The sequence below is a fragment of the Lagopus muta genome, chromosome 1 (assembly GCF_023343835.1).
Source record: "Lagopus muta isolate bLagMut1 chromosome 1, bLagMut1 primary, whole genome shotgun sequence".
NCBI lineage: Eukaryota > Metazoa > Chordata > Aves > Galliformes > Phasianidae > Lagopus > Lagopus muta.
In genome coordinates, this window is record NC_064433.1 from 89,908,686 (window position 1) to 89,928,039 (window position 19,354).

The 19,354-nt window shown below is 35.3% G+C and overlaps 1 long non-coding RNA gene across 1 annotated transcript; it reads right to left on the bottom strand.

Annotated features, from left to right (window-relative positions):
• Window positions 1-242: 242 nt before the first annotated feature.
• Window positions 243-13,962, bottom strand: LOC125699562 (uncharacterized). The gene is made up of 3 exons (XR_007379612.1): window positions 13,909-13,962; window positions 4,687-4,846; window positions 243-3,238 (listed from the first exon to the last, which is right to left on the bottom strand). It is a non-coding gene; the product is annotated as an uncharacterized LOC125699562 (long non-coding RNA).
• Window positions 13,963-19,354: the final 5,392 nt, after the last annotated feature.

Consider the following 19,354-nt stretch of genomic DNA (forward strand, 5'->3'; position numbering starts at 1 on the left):
AATATTTTCATACCTTGACTTATCAGCATTCTAAAGCAAAGCTGCACAGCTCCAAGCACATAATCAGAACTTATTAAGCCCTCAGGAAGTTGCCCACAGGAACCACACTATCTCCCCCTAGTAGGTAGCACAATATACTGCTTATATATATATGTAATAGATATAGCACAATGTAGTAGGTAGCACAATAATATCAACACCTAACTACAGAAATCCATTTTCTTGTAGCAGTGTGACAAATATTAAGTTCACAGGGACATATGTCTTTCATTCTCTTTAGTATATAATATGGAATTAATTAACCTGGAGTGAAATGACAAAAAATAGCACCATTGCAGTTCCAAGGTAAGATATATATTCTTTCTGATTCTTTCTCAGACTTTATTTATGAATGACAAATAACTTCTCAGATTCCATTTAAACTCATTATTATAATACAGTTATTTGTACAGTCTGTATCATTCAAACTCAGGTATATTTTCCCACAAAATATTGGCTGAGAAAAGATTGACTTGAATCTAGAAATCAAAAAAAAAAAAGAGGATCCTTAATCTTTCTTGCATTTTGCTGATAACAGCATTCAACCTGATGAAAGAAGTGTCTTTCTACAAGGTAGCTAAACGTTTCTCCTCAGACGTTTGAAAAAAAATGGAATTTCCCTTTACAGTGGTGATCTGTTTAGTTCTTGATTAATCCAACTTCACTGAGATATTCTTAGAGGAAGATTATTGTTTTATATTTCTGAATCAGAACATAGAGTGACTGACTGTAGGCATCCAAGCAAGAAGAGCACAATTATAAAAAACTGCTGAGACCAGCAAATTCTGAAAAGGAGCCACTAACAAACTGCTGTTGTATGTGGCTGGATTTGTTTTGGTAAAGGAGCTTAAACATTGATTTAGTTATTTAACTATATATATATTAATTGGAAATGGTTGGCATACACACCAATTAAAAATTTAGAAATGCTGAACTTCTGATGTGTAATGCCAAAGAAAGAGTTAAACATTAAGTGCATTCATTTGGAGGACAATCTGTTAAGAGCCTCACTATGGAATGATTAGACCTTCATTATGTTCATATGTAACTGCTATATGACGCAGTAGTTTATTTCAAATTAATTTTACATGTGTTAAATTCTATTTGCATAGAATGTCATTGTGGTGAAATCCAGAAATCTGTTTAAACTGCATGGCTAGATTTAGTACTAATACACATTTTTTGCTATCTTTGTAGAGCGCTGTTTAACAGAATACATAAATAAAACAGCATATAACCACTTGTTTCATAACTACTCTAGGATGTTTGTATGGAGTAGACAAATAGTATATAACCTAACATTTTACTTCAGTAATGACTTAGATACTCAGGGTGATAAATTTCTTACTTTTTGTGTTTAAATATTCACATTGCCGTACATTTAATAAAAGAAAGTTCCATGGGCTCTATTTACAGCCTTACTGTTTGGCTGTGTTGGGCATTTCAGAACTGTAGCAAAAAAAAGCCCACCTCAGGAAGTTACAGTAACACAGTAATAAATATGCCAAGAACTACCTACATAAAGAATACACTACATCATGGAATGCAGCCCTAATTTATGTGTGGTCATCTTTATCTCTGGGCTTTACGGCTTCATACTTGTTGACAAAATAAAAGCTCAACAAGATATGAAAAGACCATGACTTTCCTCTTCCAGCTGTTTCCAGGTCGTTACTTGCTGCTGAATGCAAAATCAGTCCCCAAAACAGAGCCATGTTGTCATGCTTGCTCACTGCTCAACAGTTCCAATTGCTGGCCTGCTCCAATGGTTGGATTTCTGTAATGGCTGGATGATTCCAGCAACTGAATGTCTACAATGGCAAAGTGCGTGCTCACTGTTTCCATGCAACTGCAAGAAGCCCTTAGCTCTCCCCTTTCAGGTCAGGCCTTGGCTTCTCACCCTACTCCTGCTCTTGGACTCTTTCCCAAAATCACAGATACAGTGCAGCAGATCTCTGCAGAGTGCAACAACCCACCAGCATTTTTCCCAGGCATGTCTTCAACAGCACTAGGACACAAGCTGTCTTGTCTACCTTCAACAAGTCTACTTGCCTTCTCTCACTTCCAAATGGCACATTTATGGCAGACATCTCAGTCAGTCATCCAAAAGAATGTGACCTGGCAGTATTTAATTCACTCCTTTTCTGTTATTTGTTGGTGGACTCTGTCCAGCAACCATACTTAAAGTTGGCTGATATCTTGTTAAAAAACCAAGGTCTCAAATTTCAACTTAATATTTTGTTTTGCTCAGGTCAGGCAGGTACTCTACATTATTATAAAATACTGTTGTTTTTTAAATGATAATCTGATCTACTAAATTTAAAGAGAAATGTGAAGTCTTTTGATGCCATGGGGATAATAATTGTTACTTAACTGTTAATTAACGTGATTCTTCATCACTATTGTTGAGAGACAGTCTCTGAAGCAGCAGGTTTGAAAATGCTTAGTGCTAAAGTGATTTCCAATTTCCCTTTGAATTGGTGCTGTGAACAACACAGAATTCTCATACTCTGTTTCATAAAGGAACAAGAGTATGGTACACTGTCAAAATACTTCCCAATTGGACTCAACATATGTTATTTAAAGATGAAAAACTGTGTCATTCCAAGAACAAAAATGGAGCAAGTAATAGCTTACAAGAGAACTCACAATTTCCATAGTGGACTCCCAAAAAAGTGTTGCTGAAATCTCATCCACAATCATTAAGAGAGTATGTGTTGCTTCTGTTTACGTCAGATCATCATATTGAGGAAGAGCTACAGATCTGATTTAGAACTATTTTTCTCCACTTTGAGACTTCCACAAAAGTCTACCCTCTCAGGATGTTCATGTTCCTGGGTAGTGCATTGTTGGGACTTCACATGAGATCAACAGGTTGCTAATATAGCCAAGCTGTGTGTCACTGGGAGAGAACTCAGTTATCATTGGATATTTCCTTTTGTGACTACCTCAGAGCCACAGGAAAAGTCAGCACGGTGTTAGGAGTTATTCTGTTTATTGCCCATATATGATTCAGTGATATAACCCAATCCAAAGCATGCTAATACTACAGCTGCATTTCCAGTAGATGTGGAACACATTGGATCACATTCCTTAGTGACCTCTTCCAGAAGTCAAGCTCTGTGTGCTCTTGCATTCAACAGTATTAGTGTTGCAGAATTTCTTTCTATAAGCTAGGGAAGGATTAGCCTGGAAAGATCTGCATAGGAGGAGATAAACTATGTGGGTAAAGAACAATGTAAAGTTACTCATCAGCTTAAACATTAATAACTATTTTGAAAGGCCACTTTTTTCTTGCCCCTTATCTGACTATAGAAGTTGCTCAGGAATGAAGAACTGGAGCACAGTTCTTGCTGCACAGCAATCTTTCAAATACTTCTGAAGCAAAACTGCATAAAGTTAAGCTTTACAAAGTCATGAGTAGACACTTGGCTGGGACAGTTAAATAGATCAACAGAAGCTGAGGAATTTAGTAAAATACAGAGAATTCATAGAGACATAGAAGAGCAAGAGAAGTGACTGTCAGGTCTAATATTAGGTCAGTCATGTCAGAAGTCACTAAATATAAACAAATTAGGAAACTGCAGATTAGGAATACTGAAGTTATGACTAACATTCTTTACTTTAAAACATTCTTTACTTATAAGAGTGTCCCACTGTACACAACTACTTTCACTGTTGCCAAATATTTAAAAAAACAATCCCCATTGGAAGTGGATGATAAGATAACTGCATACAGTCTTAATTACATAGCATACATTAAAGATAAATGGCACTCTCATTTTCCAAAGAAAATAATCATAATTACTATACAGACTTAGAATCTTTAATTGCTTTTGAGTAATTATCCATTTCTCTTTACAATGTGTTCAATGTAATTTGTGCAATAATTAGCAGAAATAAAATGCAGAAGTAAAAATAGGTTTTTTTCTCTTTTATTATTTATTTAAAATTGGAAAGATAAATAATCCCAGATTTTAAAAGCTGTTTTCATCATCCTGGTTATTAATTTCCTGATCTTTATTTGTACTTACTGTTGTTAATCACCTTGCGAGTTCACATACTAATGAAGATAGCAATAACCATTGTAACGGTTTTATGAATTAGTAAGGTAATAAACACTAAATAAAGATATTCTGCATCAGTGAATTCTTCATTCATTTTTCTTCTACTGACACTAGTTTTAGTTTTTAATTATTATGCTATTTTATGATGCACTGGCACCGTCACTAGAAAAAATAATGAAGTCTTCATAATGGGAGACTTTCCTATGGCGCTTCACTATTAAACAGTCTCTAAGAAGCAGAACAGAAACTGCCATATACGTGTGAGAGTTATGAAGTATACAGTTTAATGAAGTGTAGCCTAGCTACATTTTTGTGTGTGGTTTTTTTTTGTTTTGTTTTTAAAAATGAGATGGAGTATATTTCATAAAATCATCTTGATCTTTGAGTGTCCTTTAACTTCTCCATAAACTAAACCTATTTACCTTTGTGGAGAATTTTATGGCCGTAATTTGCCGCTATCTTAAAGTAGAAATTTTATTAAGCAGTTCCTTTTCAGTTGAATCTCTTGTTCTTTTAGCACATTTTCTCATCTTAGCATAGTTCACTACCAATATACTTACTGCATACAGAGTAAACATACTTCTATGTAGCAATAGGTGCTTTGAAAGTAGACAGATACAGTATGTAGATCTCATGGCTCAGGCAACATACGACTGCAGTATTCTTTTTCACAATAGTAGAGCAGCAAGTAATCACAAGAAACAAGCTGCTTCCTGTCCCCAAGCCCCCTCACAGAAAATCTGTTAGGAAGGAAAAGGCATTTCTGTACATACTGACATTGTCAATGAAGTTTAAAAATATCCATAAAGTTTAGATACAGCTCTTCTTCTGAAATTAGTTAACCAGAGTTCAGGTGGAACAGATTCTGTGCACATGGAAATGGCAAGGACATTTTTTGCAGGTCTGATCTGTTAGGTAGTTCTAGTAGAAAGCCCTGATGGCCAGCAGTAGTCTCACAGTAACAGCCTCCACATACCAGCAGAAATACAAACATACTTTCAACTTAGATTCAGCTCTTCCAGTATTATTGAGGTATACAAAGGTTGCTCTGAAAATAATGCCTCTTATTTATTTCCATGAAAACTACAACAGAGCAAAATAACACTATTTGCTAGAGCAAATTCTCAGCTACAAAACACTTTTTTCAACATAGCCACCACTGTTAACCAATTTGCACAGATGAGATAATTGAGACGCTTTTCATTTCATGATATTACAATAGCTGTGCATGGCCTTCCATAATGTGACTGTGTTTGTTGTCCATGTTGCTGCTGCTGAAGTGCAACACCCACTGCTTCACTGTGCTCCTATCCACTTTTTGGTCTCCATAAAAATTCAGCAAGTGTTACTGAATGTCAGTGGGTGCAGTTTTATTCATGGAGGAATTCAATTCCACACCTTATCTTCATACTCACTTCCATGTCAGATGCTATTCTGCTAAACTGCCTCTCTGCTGCCATCTGTTACACAATAACAAAGCATAACGGAACATTGGTGTGAAGACTCGACATCTACAGTCGTACCACCAACATTGTCTCTGATGTCATTGGCCAACATAATAAAATAGGAGGCATTACTTCCGGAGCAACCTGAATCATTTCATGATCCTTTAAGAATGAAGAGTACCATAATTCCAACAAAATTACTATGCTGCATCTTAAACAGGATAAGTGATGTGTATTTCATCAAAATTTGGTGAAGCATTGGTTTAATAAATCTTTATGTAACTTTCTTTCTGACATAAGCCATGCTAATTTCTTCAGTAAGTTTACAATGACTGGACTTAACTTTTTATATTCTGAGAATAATTCCATAAGACATAACACACTTCTATGCTGAAATAATAGAAAAAAGCAAAAATAGGAGCAGAAACAAAACACAACAAAGCAAACAAAAATACCCTAGTGACTATTTGATCTGAAAATGACAGCACCCCCTCTTCCCATTAGTTTCAAGGCAAAAGAAAGCTTTGGTCAATTTTGCAAGTGTGCTAAACTGCCATGCCACCAAAAGAATTCATGAATTAAATACAGAAATACGTTATGGAACAATAATAAAGCTTGAATTTAAATATAAACACAGTACAACTGAATCTTAGGCAGTCAGTTGATCATTTCAGGAAGCCCATCTGTACGTATTTGCAAAAGCTCAGTTTCAAAGCTGCATATTTCAGAAGGGAATGAAATGGATTAAGGCCCCTTGACCTCACTATAGAGCTAATTCTATGCTGTAATTCCTTAGTTTCATTATGTGAGAACTTTTTTACCTTCTAAGGCATGTTAATATTGGTTTATCATGTTCAGTTGCACAGGCTGGTTATCCAAAGGGAAAATTCATGTGTTTCACTACAGATTTTTTCATGTTCTGTGGAAGCATCCAGTGCTTATAAGATCTACTAGCATTGCTTAGTGTGGTAAATGGCTGAGAGATCATGAAATATGGAACTAGGACAGGCTGTTACCCTATTTTTAAAGACAGTATCTGAAAATGTTTCTAGTGCAATTAAAGTGTTCAGCTGCACCCTGAGGCATAGCCCTGAGCAAGAGTTGGTGTTTAAACTACTCTACCTCTGTCCTTGAGATGTCTGTACAATGAAACTCCAACCAGACACCTTTTTTTTCCCCAGTTATCACAGGTTTGCTGCAGACCGTAGACTAGAAGAAAGTTAGCATAAAGTCAGAGAAGAAGTGAGAGCCTGCAGGTGTTACTAATTACACAATCCTGTGGGACATTACTCTCAATTTTCTCTACTTCTCTGATTTTGGATAGCTGGAATGATCCTATTACAAACTGAGATTAACACAGTTTTATCTCTTAAAAGTCTGTGACATCTGCTCTAAAAGTTCAAGATCTATCATTTCAACTACAGAAAAATGCTCATTATCTATTAATAGGACATTGTTCCTATCACACAGCAGTGGGTTTAATTAAACAATGTCTTATATTTGATGTTATGTCCATATACTATATACACACACTAACCAATAAACAGCCAAAATATAGTATAGCTTTTGTTTTTCCATAAGGTAAGCAATAATAAACAATTATATTTGAAATGACAAATGATTAATCTTAAATGCAGCCTCATGCTTGTAAAGTTTGGCATAATTAATGATATTCAGTAATCTAAGCAGCAGTTACCTGTACAATTTCATTCACATCACTGTATTTAAAAATACTTTACTCAATTAATACTTATTACAGTGCATAAGACTGAAATATAAGTGAGTAAAAGAAGTGAGTGTGCTGATACACCTGGTGCTCTGTCTTACTGTAACTCCAGCTAACTTACCACTCTGATTTTGATTTTGTCAAAGTAAAGAATGTCACTTATCAGACATTTCTTACTGCATTACTCAGAAGAAGAAAAACAAAAAAGTGTCACAGCAGATGATAAGGTGATAAATCGTTTAATTATTTCCACAAAGAACATGATGCATGGAACTTAAAATGGACACAGAACGAAGTCCTAAAAAGCCAAGAAACTTGTTATTTATATGGAAGAGAGAAATAATCTTTCCTCTTTGATATTTAAAATTGCACTTGATGCATTTTTAGGTATTAATGAGAATCCAGCAAAATGCTGAATTTCTTAAGAAACAAATTAAAGAGAGGCTAATGATCTGTATACTTACAACAACAATTTAAGGGAGATAACACTGCACTTTTTTCACATCTCAAACTAAGAAAGGCCACTGCAGTGACTGTTGGAGGAAACAGTGGTGGCAGGAGGAGCAACAGCAAACTCCTCCCAAACACACCCCTCGCTGCTCCTGGCTTGCAGCCTCAGATGTCATGAGATCCTAGCATAGTGAGACCATATCACATCAGGTTACCCTTAGAGCAAAAAGCAAGGCCTAAAAATTACCTGTGTTTTATAAACTTCACAGTAGATCAGCACATCTTCCTTGGGAGAAGATCCCTTGGTTCAGGGATTATTTATTGCCCTATTGATCTATTGCATCTGTATATCTATCTATTGCCTGTCCTTAGCAAGTGGTACATTCCAGAAGTAGGAAATCTAGAATTATAGGCAAAAATGTAATTTTTGTTTGTATGCATTCACTGCTTGCAACACAACATTCTATCCTTGGCAATTTCTTTTATAAAAATAGTAGCTACAAATGCCTGCAAAAGTGAGCGGAGCTGGTTTTGATCCAAATTGTTAACTTTCATCTGAAAAGCTAAAGCTAGTGGTCTTCACCAAGTATAGCATATTTTCTCTGATTTACAAGTTAAGTTAGAAGAAAAAGTTTAGCCCTCATTTTTTAGTAAAATCACATAGTATAGCTGTAAAATGAGTATAGATAGCACAAAAATCAATGAGCAGAAATTGTCAGATATCCTTTTGGAGAGAAGCATGAAGAAGAATGAAAGTCAAGGAATTGAATTCTAAAGTTTTGGATATCCTATGAAAAAGAAGTCACAGATAACCCATTGAAGAATCAATTATGAATGTAAGGTCCATGATCCAAAAGCATTGTGCCAGCAAGACGTATCTTACAGATGTGATAAATTATGAAAATATTAGGAGGAAGATATGTAGCCCAGGAGAAAAGATAAAGTGAAAATGGCTTGTAGGATAGTCTCACTCTATTGTCACAGCTTCTACAGAAGCCACAAAAATTGCCTGCTTATCACACTCCCCCAACCCACCTCCCTGCCTCAGCTGGATCCAGCTGCTTCTGTATTCTACGGATCTGCCTCAAGTAGATAGAAGTTTAATATGTTGTTGGATAAAAAAACATTATCATTTTTAGCAGCCTGTACTTCTCAGGGAAACCTGGACAGAGCAGATGTGGAAGTGAGGAAATGCACTCCAAGTGTGCCTTATTTCCCTGCATTTAATCTAGCCAAAAGCAGGAAGAAAAAAAAAAAAAAAAAAAAAAAAAGAAGAAAAATTACTGTTTAGAAGGTTTTCTGTTCCGATTCATCTAGTTTCCTTTGTGTTTCCATAAAATTTTAAATAAAAATAGATAAAAATTCATTTTTAAAGTCAATTTCATCTCTGTTTTCCATTGACTAGAACAACAGTTTTAGGTTTGCAAATTGCACTTTACAAAAATGTCTGGTTCTCATTGCAAATCTGGATTGCAATTTTCTGAAAGCTTGCACTTCTTACTTTTAACAGAAAGTTGAAATTTATGACTAGAATGTGGCTGGAAACAGTAACATTGTCTTTGACATAATGGAAAATGATGTATTTTTCGCCCTGTTCATTAACGTCAGTTACACATTGATTCTTCATTTTAGTGAAATATTTGGTGCTTTTCTTATATGACAATAATAAATTAATTAATTTAAAAAACAAATAAACAAACAAAAAAATAAACCAAACAAAAAAAACACCACAGTAGTAATCAGGACACACTCCAAAAATATAGAGAAAATTTTCATTCAAAATTCCCTTGACAAGTCTATTACAAGGTTGTAGTGGATCAGTAGGTACCTACGTAGTCTATGCAACATGCAAATGTATCAGAAGAATGAGAACAACCCTTAAAAGTCTTACCTTGAATGGAGAATAAAAAATGAGAGTCAAGAGCAATTCCACACATAGCAATTGTGTCTTTGATTACAAATTTATATGAAAATACATCAGCATTCCATATGTTGCTAATGTTATTTATAGAAGTGTCCATCTCATTTTAGCATTTTCTAAACTGCTAAGCATTTGTTTGTTCCCTTTCTAAAATGCTTCATTTTCATTCCAGGTGAAACTTGAAACTTTTACTTAATTTTTGCCTGAACTGAGTATGAATTCTGGCAACTTTGATTTGGTATATTTCAATAAATAAGTTATTTACTTATATGTATTTTAGTTTTCATGTGTAGTACTGGCCATGAAGCTTAATTGGTGGTGGACTGTCAATGAGGAATAGGGTGAGAACAGGCAGAATTGGAAAATATCAGAAAATGGAACATTTTTATAGGAAGCATGTTTCCTTATACAGTGAAGTCAGTTCAACCAAAATGACCTGAACACCAGATTGCTTGTTTTTATTCTTTCTGTCAAAAGTAAACATGGTTATTGACACCTCATGAATACTAACAGACCATCAGAAAATATTCCAAAGTCTGCAATTAATTTTTTTCAACTAGGAAACAGATGTACTGTAAAACTCCCAACATCTGCTGCCATCCAGCTTTGGGGCAACAATACACTATTTTTGCTGCTGCTCAGTAAGAAGGAAAATATATAATTTCTGCAATTTTGTAACTACTATTCCTTTGTTAAGGTTGATTTTTCTACCACAGAAATCCTAACTTTCTGCAACTGGAAATTCTGTAGTAATAATAACTGAGGTTATATGACAGTACTGAGCAGGGACCTTCTGAAAATCACTTCTCTTTCATTTCCACAAGCCAAAAGTCTTTTAGTAAAAAGTTTTACAGGGCCACGGATCAGCACAACAGACATTTAACCTCTAGATTTTGGAGAAAACATTCATTCATTCAGCCACTGGCTCTACCTTCTCTTCTATTCATAGATAAACGGAATATCTCAGTTATGTTCAGTAGGAAGATTTAAAATTTAACAGGCATTGAGATAGTTAATAAAAATAAGAATAAAAAAATAATAGCAGATGTGAGAAAGCAATGAGAGAGGTCTAGTGTGCACGTACAATAAAGAGCATCTATGTAGAGGGAATGTACAAAATCAGAAATTGGAGGCTGCAAAGGAGCAAGCAACATTTTTCCAGTTAAAATTTTTTGTTAATTCACAGCTGCCTTCAAAAAACTAGTTCAGAGGATAAAATAAGAACAATTTACTCGAAAATATATTCCAAGAAGTGTGAAGAAGGGAGTTCTTACACATAAGTTATGCCTGAAACACACAGTTACAGCATGAGAGAAAATCTCAAAGTCATAGGGCTCCGCTAACGTGTGCATCTTAAACTGAATTTATAGAAACACAGTGTTGTAGAAGCCCACAAAATGGTACACGTCAGATATCAATCTGCATGTAAATAAATTACAAAGTATCCAAACTTTTTCGATGCAGGAGTTCAGCAGTTCGGCATAAACAGCATTATTCCATGAGGCTGAATCTTAAAATAACATTTAATCCAGTTCACAAAGGATCTAATAAGTTGTTGATGGTTGCATTGAATACTACCAATTATAAAATAAAAAAAATAAAAAAACAACCACTCCAGTGTATATTAGAGTTTTGATTTAATTTTAATTTTGGAAGCTCTCTGATTTCATATTAACTTGTTAACGTTTCAAAAATTACGTATGAGCAAACCTGTTTGTTTGGTCGGTTTGTTTTGTTTTTAATAGTTTGGGTTTTGTGTGATTGTTTTCAGTTTCTTTAGGAAGCATTTTGTTAGAAATTTGTGTTAGAGAGGTGTAGAGTTTGCCATCTCTGTTCCTACTCTTCTTCACCTGTCTTCTTCTCTCAGTGAACAAGCTCTTGTTCTTCTCAATGTATAGAACTTGCTGAATAAATACATACTTTCATTCATGGAAAGTAGTAAGTAAAACTACTCTTAGGTAACATTAGAAAAAATTGTATTTAAAGATTGTAACATTACGCAAGGGGACAAAATAGGTTGCACAGATTGCTGCCATGTGCCAATGTTGTACTCTCACAACAGATGTGAGGACTCATTGCCACACTGTTCAGGAATAGCTCTATTTAAATCAGACAGGTGCATCCACTCTGCATAGTGCTTAACTCAGGGGTCCTCTCAGTTCCCTATGGATAGTCTCTGTAATTATTATTTCTTCTTTTTTCTTGAATTCATAACAATAAGAGCTGTGTTGCTGCCCACTGGAAGGCTGCTTCACTTCCTTCCTTGTTCATTTCCAGAAAATCTCGTTGAGCACTATTCTCTGCTAAATTGTTTCTCTTAGCTCTGCCATACTTCTCTAAACCTCTTATGCACATCTTAACAGATGTCTCAGTGACACTGGAAGAGCTTCACTGCCTAAGACAGTAAGACAGCTCAGTTTTGGAACTACTGAGTCCTACAGTGGTAGACTGCAAATTCTACTGCAGAGCCCCAGACCTTCATGTACTAAATCGGCTTTGCTGCGGCTCAGGTGCGCAAAGAAGGCTTACTCACATACTGCCTGTGGTATGCTTCAGAGATACCATCATTGTTAGAGGCTACCAAAGAGCCCAAGAAACATTCTAACCACACAGCGTTCCTTATTAGAAGGAGAAATATCGCCATCAGCGGATTGATGGAATGAGAGTGCAGTTGAGACTTAATTAAGTAGTTCATCTATGATTGATTTAATTGTGCAGTTAGCATTAATTGATTCTCATACAATACAGACAACAAGTATATCCTGACTAGAAAGTTAAGTTTTACAAGCTTGTTTGTTTCTTCTAGGTTTTGCATCTGTTATTTGGCCTTCTGTACACAGTAATATTCTGTTAGATGAACATCACAGTGTTGTATCACTCCTACTGTGGCCTGATTTATCATTCCTACATACTGTAGTCATACAACAGTCTTAAATATGTAAGTGGAGCTACATCAATGGCCATAAATCTCAATAAGTAAGGCTTGTAGCCTGAACTGGAAATTACTGTGATACAAAGCAACTAGAGGACTGGCTACATGAATGTCTACATGAAATAATGACATGAATTATCAGGAAAAAGCTAGACTGTAATCTTACAGTGTGTCAGCTACTCCAGCGTAAGAAGTCTGTGTGCATTTCTTCCTCTGTGACATAGAAGGGTTTTCCTACCCTAATTTCTTTAAACTACTCTGTATTTGCGGTGGAATAAGAGCTCACACAAAGAATACTGCTCAACATCTATGTGTAATAAACCACAGTCCAGTTAAACTCACAGAACTCACAGTCATTTTTTCCTTCAGCAGTGATCAAATTTTTTTTTTTTTTTTTTTTTTTGGGACATAGACAACTGTGGGGGAGAATAATTTTCAATAAAACAAAAAGCTTCTGCAAAGTCAACAGTGCAGTACTGCAATACTTTTTTTTTTTTTTTTTTTTAAAGCTTTGGTGCTATTTTTAAGAAGTTCATAAGAAAATTAACCAACATCAGCAAGCACTTCTACATTTTATCATTCAGTGCTCTCATCATATGGAAAACAGTTGTCATCTCTTCTTTTTTTACAATTTATAAAGTTCACTTTTTATAGAACAGAATGTTACAGTAAAAGTGAATGTTCAAACATTACTCCAGAAGATTTTCCATAACATTAAATATCCCTGGAAGACGTTTCTATGAAGAAACAATTACGTGCTATCACTTATTTAAAATATTAAAAGAATAGATTTCTTTTTAATGAAAATAACAAGTAATTCAATAAGGAGATAACATACAAACAATATGGCAGAAAAGACGGTGTTGTGCTGCTTAGATGCCAAGAAGAAAAAATACTAATTTTTCTGCAACTTTAGTATATTAAATGTACTCGTGTATACCTCTGGGATCAGAAAAGGGTGACTCCTTACGTACTTTCTGGGTATATGCCAATTTCAATCAGGTTTTTATGATGAACCACTTTTTCTGTTACAGGTACTATGACTTTTGGAGTAGGAAACTTAGCAAGGAAGGATTCCCTAGTTATGTGTTCCATAACGTAAAGACTAGGAAGGACTTTGCTATTCAGAAAAAAACCTCAAAGTAGAAAGCAACAAATTGGTGATGAGGTGTAGGGGGAGAGGAAACCCTGTCCTACCTGAATAGAGATGTTCATTTCTGAGGTGGTTGCATAATCAATGGATATTAAGATGCTATAATCACAAAAAAGAACAAGAAAGTTAGGCAAAGTAGACTAAGATAACAAGAGAGAATAAATGGAGAACTTACCCATATGCTTGGCTCACCCACAAAAAACACCAGAAAAGGGGATCTCTAGACAAGATCCTTCCCCACTGGTAGCCAGCTCTTAAATAGGTCTAGGATGAGTGGAACCAGGCTCCACCCCTTCCAGTAGCACAGGAGAATTGCCTTCACCTGTGCTCTTCTGGCTGACTCATGGCTCACCTCAGGTGATCAATCAGAGGTTCAGGCCGTGACTCAGCAGTTCTCATACAGGTGGTCAAACACTGGAATAGGCTTCCTAGAGAGATGGTTTTGCCACATGCCTGTTAGCGTTCAAGAGACATTTGGAAAATGCCCTCAGAAACCCTAACGTTAGCTCTGAAATGTTCATGCAGTTGTACTCGATGATCTTTGAAGATCCCTTCCAAATGAACTATCCTAGTCCACTCTTCTCTACTCTATTCCCATAAAGATATTCAGAAGTGACTGAAAAAATGCTAAAGTTCCAACAAATTCTGTATAAAGCAAGACAAAATGCATTAATTATGTCCAGATTAATGTATAAGTTAGAGGAGTGTAAGTACTTGATACTTTTTTTTTTTTCAGAAAGAAAAAAACACTGCTATAACAATAAAATTGAGAATGCAAGTAAATCAAGTTTAATTGCAGATATCAGGACACTTATCCAGGATAAATATATTAGTTATCATGACCCATTTTCAGTAAACAGTAAAAACAAAACCTCTATTGATTTAATTTTACACAGTTTGAATTAATATTTTCTTGAGCACTTTTACTGTATTAGTAATCTTAAAATATTCTTAAAAGATATTAAACCAACAAACAGCTTCTCTGCCAATAAAATTAACTTCTACCATTCTTCCAAGAAAGTGTCCATGAACTACACCTAAGGTAAGAACAAAGGGAATATTTGGCAGGTTTCCAATAATGTACATGATTATACATGCCAAATACTCCCCAAAATGACTTGCCTCTCATGGAAAGTGTTGTATGAGGCTCAGCACAGAGACGTTCCATGAATAAAGACTTACTTGGCAGTAGTTAAGTGCTCAGTATTTACATTAATCTGAAGATAATGCAGCCTGGGATTTCTCACTGATGACAGTGTAGCGCACATTAAATAAAGAAAATTATCTCCCAGTAAGACCCTTCCAGATAAAGAATCAGTTTTAGAACATACCTATATAGATACATTTCAAGAGAGATCAGGCCTGAAAAACAGCTGAAGACAGAAGTTTTACAAATGCCATTTCAGAGTTGGGAATAGAAATGTTTGGGTTTTGTTTTTTTTTTTTTTTTCCCCTCATTGAATACTGCTGGCAAAGGGTCAACTTAGATACAGTTACAGTACACCAAATATTACACATAAGACTAGACTGTTTGAATATCTTAAAAACTACATGAGTAATGCAGACAAGACCTGCAACTGCTATGCAAAGGAATGGAGTGTCCGGACTATGGCAGGCCTCTAACTAGCAGGTCAAAGATCTTTATCTTGTACCTCAGAGGAAACTGCATTGCCAGATATATTTCCATTATGGCTTAAAATGCATAATACTCCAGATATCTTTTCTACTGTGAAGTGCAGAAGATACTGAATAAAAAAATACTGTTTTCCCCCTTGCACTTAAGATTTAAAGATTATATTATTTATTAAAATGAACATGAGCATTTTACTAAAATTTCAGACTTGTTTGTACAGTCATCTTTTTTCTCTGGAAGACTTAACAACACTGTTGGCAAGAGAATGAGTACAGATAAAAGCGCATGAGTCATACTCCCATGATAGAAAAAATAAGTTCTCTCATGTCTACTTTTGAGTATGCAACTAGCTCGGAAAGAGCAATAAATTAACTTCCCATTGGTTATAGGAGAATCACAAGACAATTGGTCTACTGTGAACTTTGAACAAAGGTTTAAAATAATAAATTATCATATAAAGTAGTTCATTCTCATTTACAGACCACTTCTGTAGTCTGTAAAATGGCTACGGATTTCTCTGCTGCCATTTTGTATTATGCAGTATATGTTATGCATTTTACAATATGCGTTATAAGCTATATGAAAGCATTGGGCAGCAAGTTAGACAGGCAGGACTCTCCATTCATAAATGATACTATTGTCACTGCAGATTGAATTCAGATCTTCATGACTTTCCCAGATAGTGGTCTCTTAGAAAAGAGGAACTTTCTCATCAGCCATAGGGCACAGGGAAAGTGAACATGGACAAGTAGAGAAAACAACAGCAGAAAGGTGATTTGAGACCTAGAAAGTGAAAGAGATTTGATATCAGAAAATACATTAAAAACCACACTGCAATTCCCCACTTCAGTCTAATGCACTCGAGGTAGTAGGATGAGAATGGAGAGACTGCTCTAGTACATTTAAACAACAGAGAAGCAGCTGAGATGTTACCCATCCCTTGAGTGGCCTCTGAAGTACTTTCCAAGGGAGAAGAACTGGTCCTTCCCAGGGTTGTCTCCAAGCAATTTACGGGACTTTATGTTGGCAACTATTCAGAAAAAAGAAGCAATGGAGTTTCCCTGACAACAGAACTACAGCTTGATGCACGAGGTGTAATTAAAAGGGCCAGAACATTTCCCTTGCAAGCCAGCTCTCTTCTCATTATAATGCTCCACATCATAGATCACATGTGTGACCAGGCACCTGTGCTCTGTTTACTTTTTGCTTTCCCTAGCCATGCTGAGGAACAGCAAGTAGAAATTGTGTTCCTCTAATTAGAGAGTTCACTCACCTTTCAAATAGCAGCAAAGCTGCTGAGGCGGAATCTACTGTTTATAGAACTGCCTCTGCACAAGGAAATGAGGAAAAAAGAACCTAAGATATTAAGAAACATGAGAACAAGCCATAATCAAATATTTTCTTAACTGGCCTGGCTTTTTGGGAACGCAGGCTTTGAAATGCTTTCCTTTATTTCATAGGCTGAAAAAATACATACAGCTTCCTCATCGCCTTCTCCTCTTTGCATGAAGAAGGTTCAGTGGTGCAAGTTCTGCACAGCTGCAGCAAGTGCAGCTTGGTCAGAAACACATACCTTCCAACTTTATAATTAAAGAGTTTGGCTGCATCCTGACATTAGCATTACCACCCCCAAATTATCATTCTGGCAGAATCTGGCACACATTTTTCTATGATTTAAGGATCCTTTACTACTATTTCTAAATTGCACAAACTCCTTCATTCATTAAAATTACAAGACAATTATCCTATTCTGCTATTAATTAAAAACAAAAAAAACAAAAAAAAAAACACCAATTATTAAGATCAGAACTCCAACTCTCACTGCTACTTATTTATTTTCCTGTCTAGGAAGAAAGAGAAATAATATCTTTTTTCTCAGGAGAAAGAAAAATATTATTGAAAATTTCAATTTAAGGCTGGGGAATTTTGTAACAGAGTCAACTCTAAACTATTTACAACGTAAACCCCATTAAGGAGGGGAAGGTGAATGCTAATACTGCGACTGTGGGACAAAATAAGCAACATGCTGCCAGAATTTAGACGAGCATACCAGTGTACCATAAGAGATACTGACATTATACCTGATCAGAATATCACAAGAAAGCAGGATTTATTTAAAATCTTGTTCCTCCCAGACGCCTACATTAATTAATTGAAAGTGAAATTCAAGCTCTTACCTTGCACTAGAAGTTGGCATTTTCTTTTGGAGGTTTGATTTTTTGGCATTATTGTCAGCTGTCACATTTCATAGCCTTATGGTGTTATTTCCTTAAAAATTGCACAATTTATGCATACAAAAATGAGGATTTCAGAGTATTTTATTTATCTATAATTTGGGTATATGACTGTGTGGAAAAAAAACCACAAAACAATTAGGGGAACAAAAATTTGTGTTAAATAAGTTCAAAAATGGGAAAAAAAATCTTTAAGAATGTGCTATTTATGGCATTTTATTGTATTCTGTGTGCTCCCAACTTGCAGCAAAGGCTCTGAAATTCAATGCACTTATACATTTAAAAAGTAAAATTAATGTAGACATTTCTGATTACATTTGACATCCAGAGGAATTTTAAAGAAATATATAAAAAAAAAGCTTTTATCTTCTTATTTACAGAAGAGATATTTCTTCAAGCTTCCTCCAGTTCCTCACAATCTATGAAGACTCACCAATTTACAGCAACACTGAATTATATTTTGCTGAATTGTATGATTGAATGAGCTCAGAATTTTTTTTCTGCTTAAGTGGTAGAAGTAGCTGAAGATTTTGAAATTAATCCTATGTTATTGCTTCTAAGGCATGAGAAGCAGATTCAAAGTTCATAAAATTCACATGAATATGGGTTTTTTTTAGATTTTGCTCAAAGGATTTTTTTTCTTTTTTCAAAACTACAAACTCTCAGAATCAAGCAAGAATTTTGCTGGAAGAGTGCCTGTTTTAACTGCTACTGCCATGGTCACAAGATTATTTTGCTTTTTTTTTTTCCTATTAAATTATCTCTTGAGGTAAATATAAGCATCATTAGGGAAAAGAAGCAAATAAAAGTTTCTAAAATGACAATAATCCCTAGTTTTTTAGAATTGGCTCCCCAGGTTCTAATTGGGCATTTTTAAACCCCTAAATATGTATTAATACTGCACACAATTTCCTTAATTGCTTTCTTTGATTTAAAATCATCGTGTTGCTAGAACGTTTGAAGCCTTACGGTGAATGATAAAGCAAAAGAGAGTGGGTGCTTTCTTTGCCTGCTGACTTCTAATCTGAGGAGAAGTAGCAGCTTCTGCTGCTTTCCTGAAGATGGCAGAAAACTTGCTCTTTCAAAGGTGCTTCTCCAACCAGACTGGATTTCCTCTGTCTCATCTTAAAAGCATTTTTGAAACACAGCATGAATTAATATTCTTCAAAGAAAAGGTCACATGAATCCTTTCTAATGGGAAAAGCATGAAGTGACACAGCTGCCCCAGTTAGTAAACAGCATCTCCCATAATATTAGTCAGCAGTGGTTGCACCTTAACTATCAATAGCATTTAAACGTTCACTGGCATTTATATTGTGATTAGACCTAGTGCTGAGTGGAAATACTATTATTTGGTACTGGAGGCTGAGCACAGACTTACTCTTCTTAACCATCTTAGGCCCTAGGGGACTGAATAATGTGTATTGGATCCCCAGACATCACTTAGTATCATGTTTTCAGGGTAGTGAAAGCTGTCATTTTCAGTTTTTACATAAAACATTTTTCAATACGTTTAGCACACTGTTCCTCCATGTTACATTTGTCTTTCTTTTCAATTTACCACAAATACTTTTCTTTTATATTCACTTCCTAAAATCAAATGGACAAATATTCTGATTTATCCATGTCACTCACTAAACAGGAAAGGATTAAAGTAAGCAAGGACCAAATCTGAATAAGTATGCAGTAAATGCCTTAAATTATATATTGAAAACGTGAAAGCATCGTCACAAACTGTCAGTCTATAGAACAGT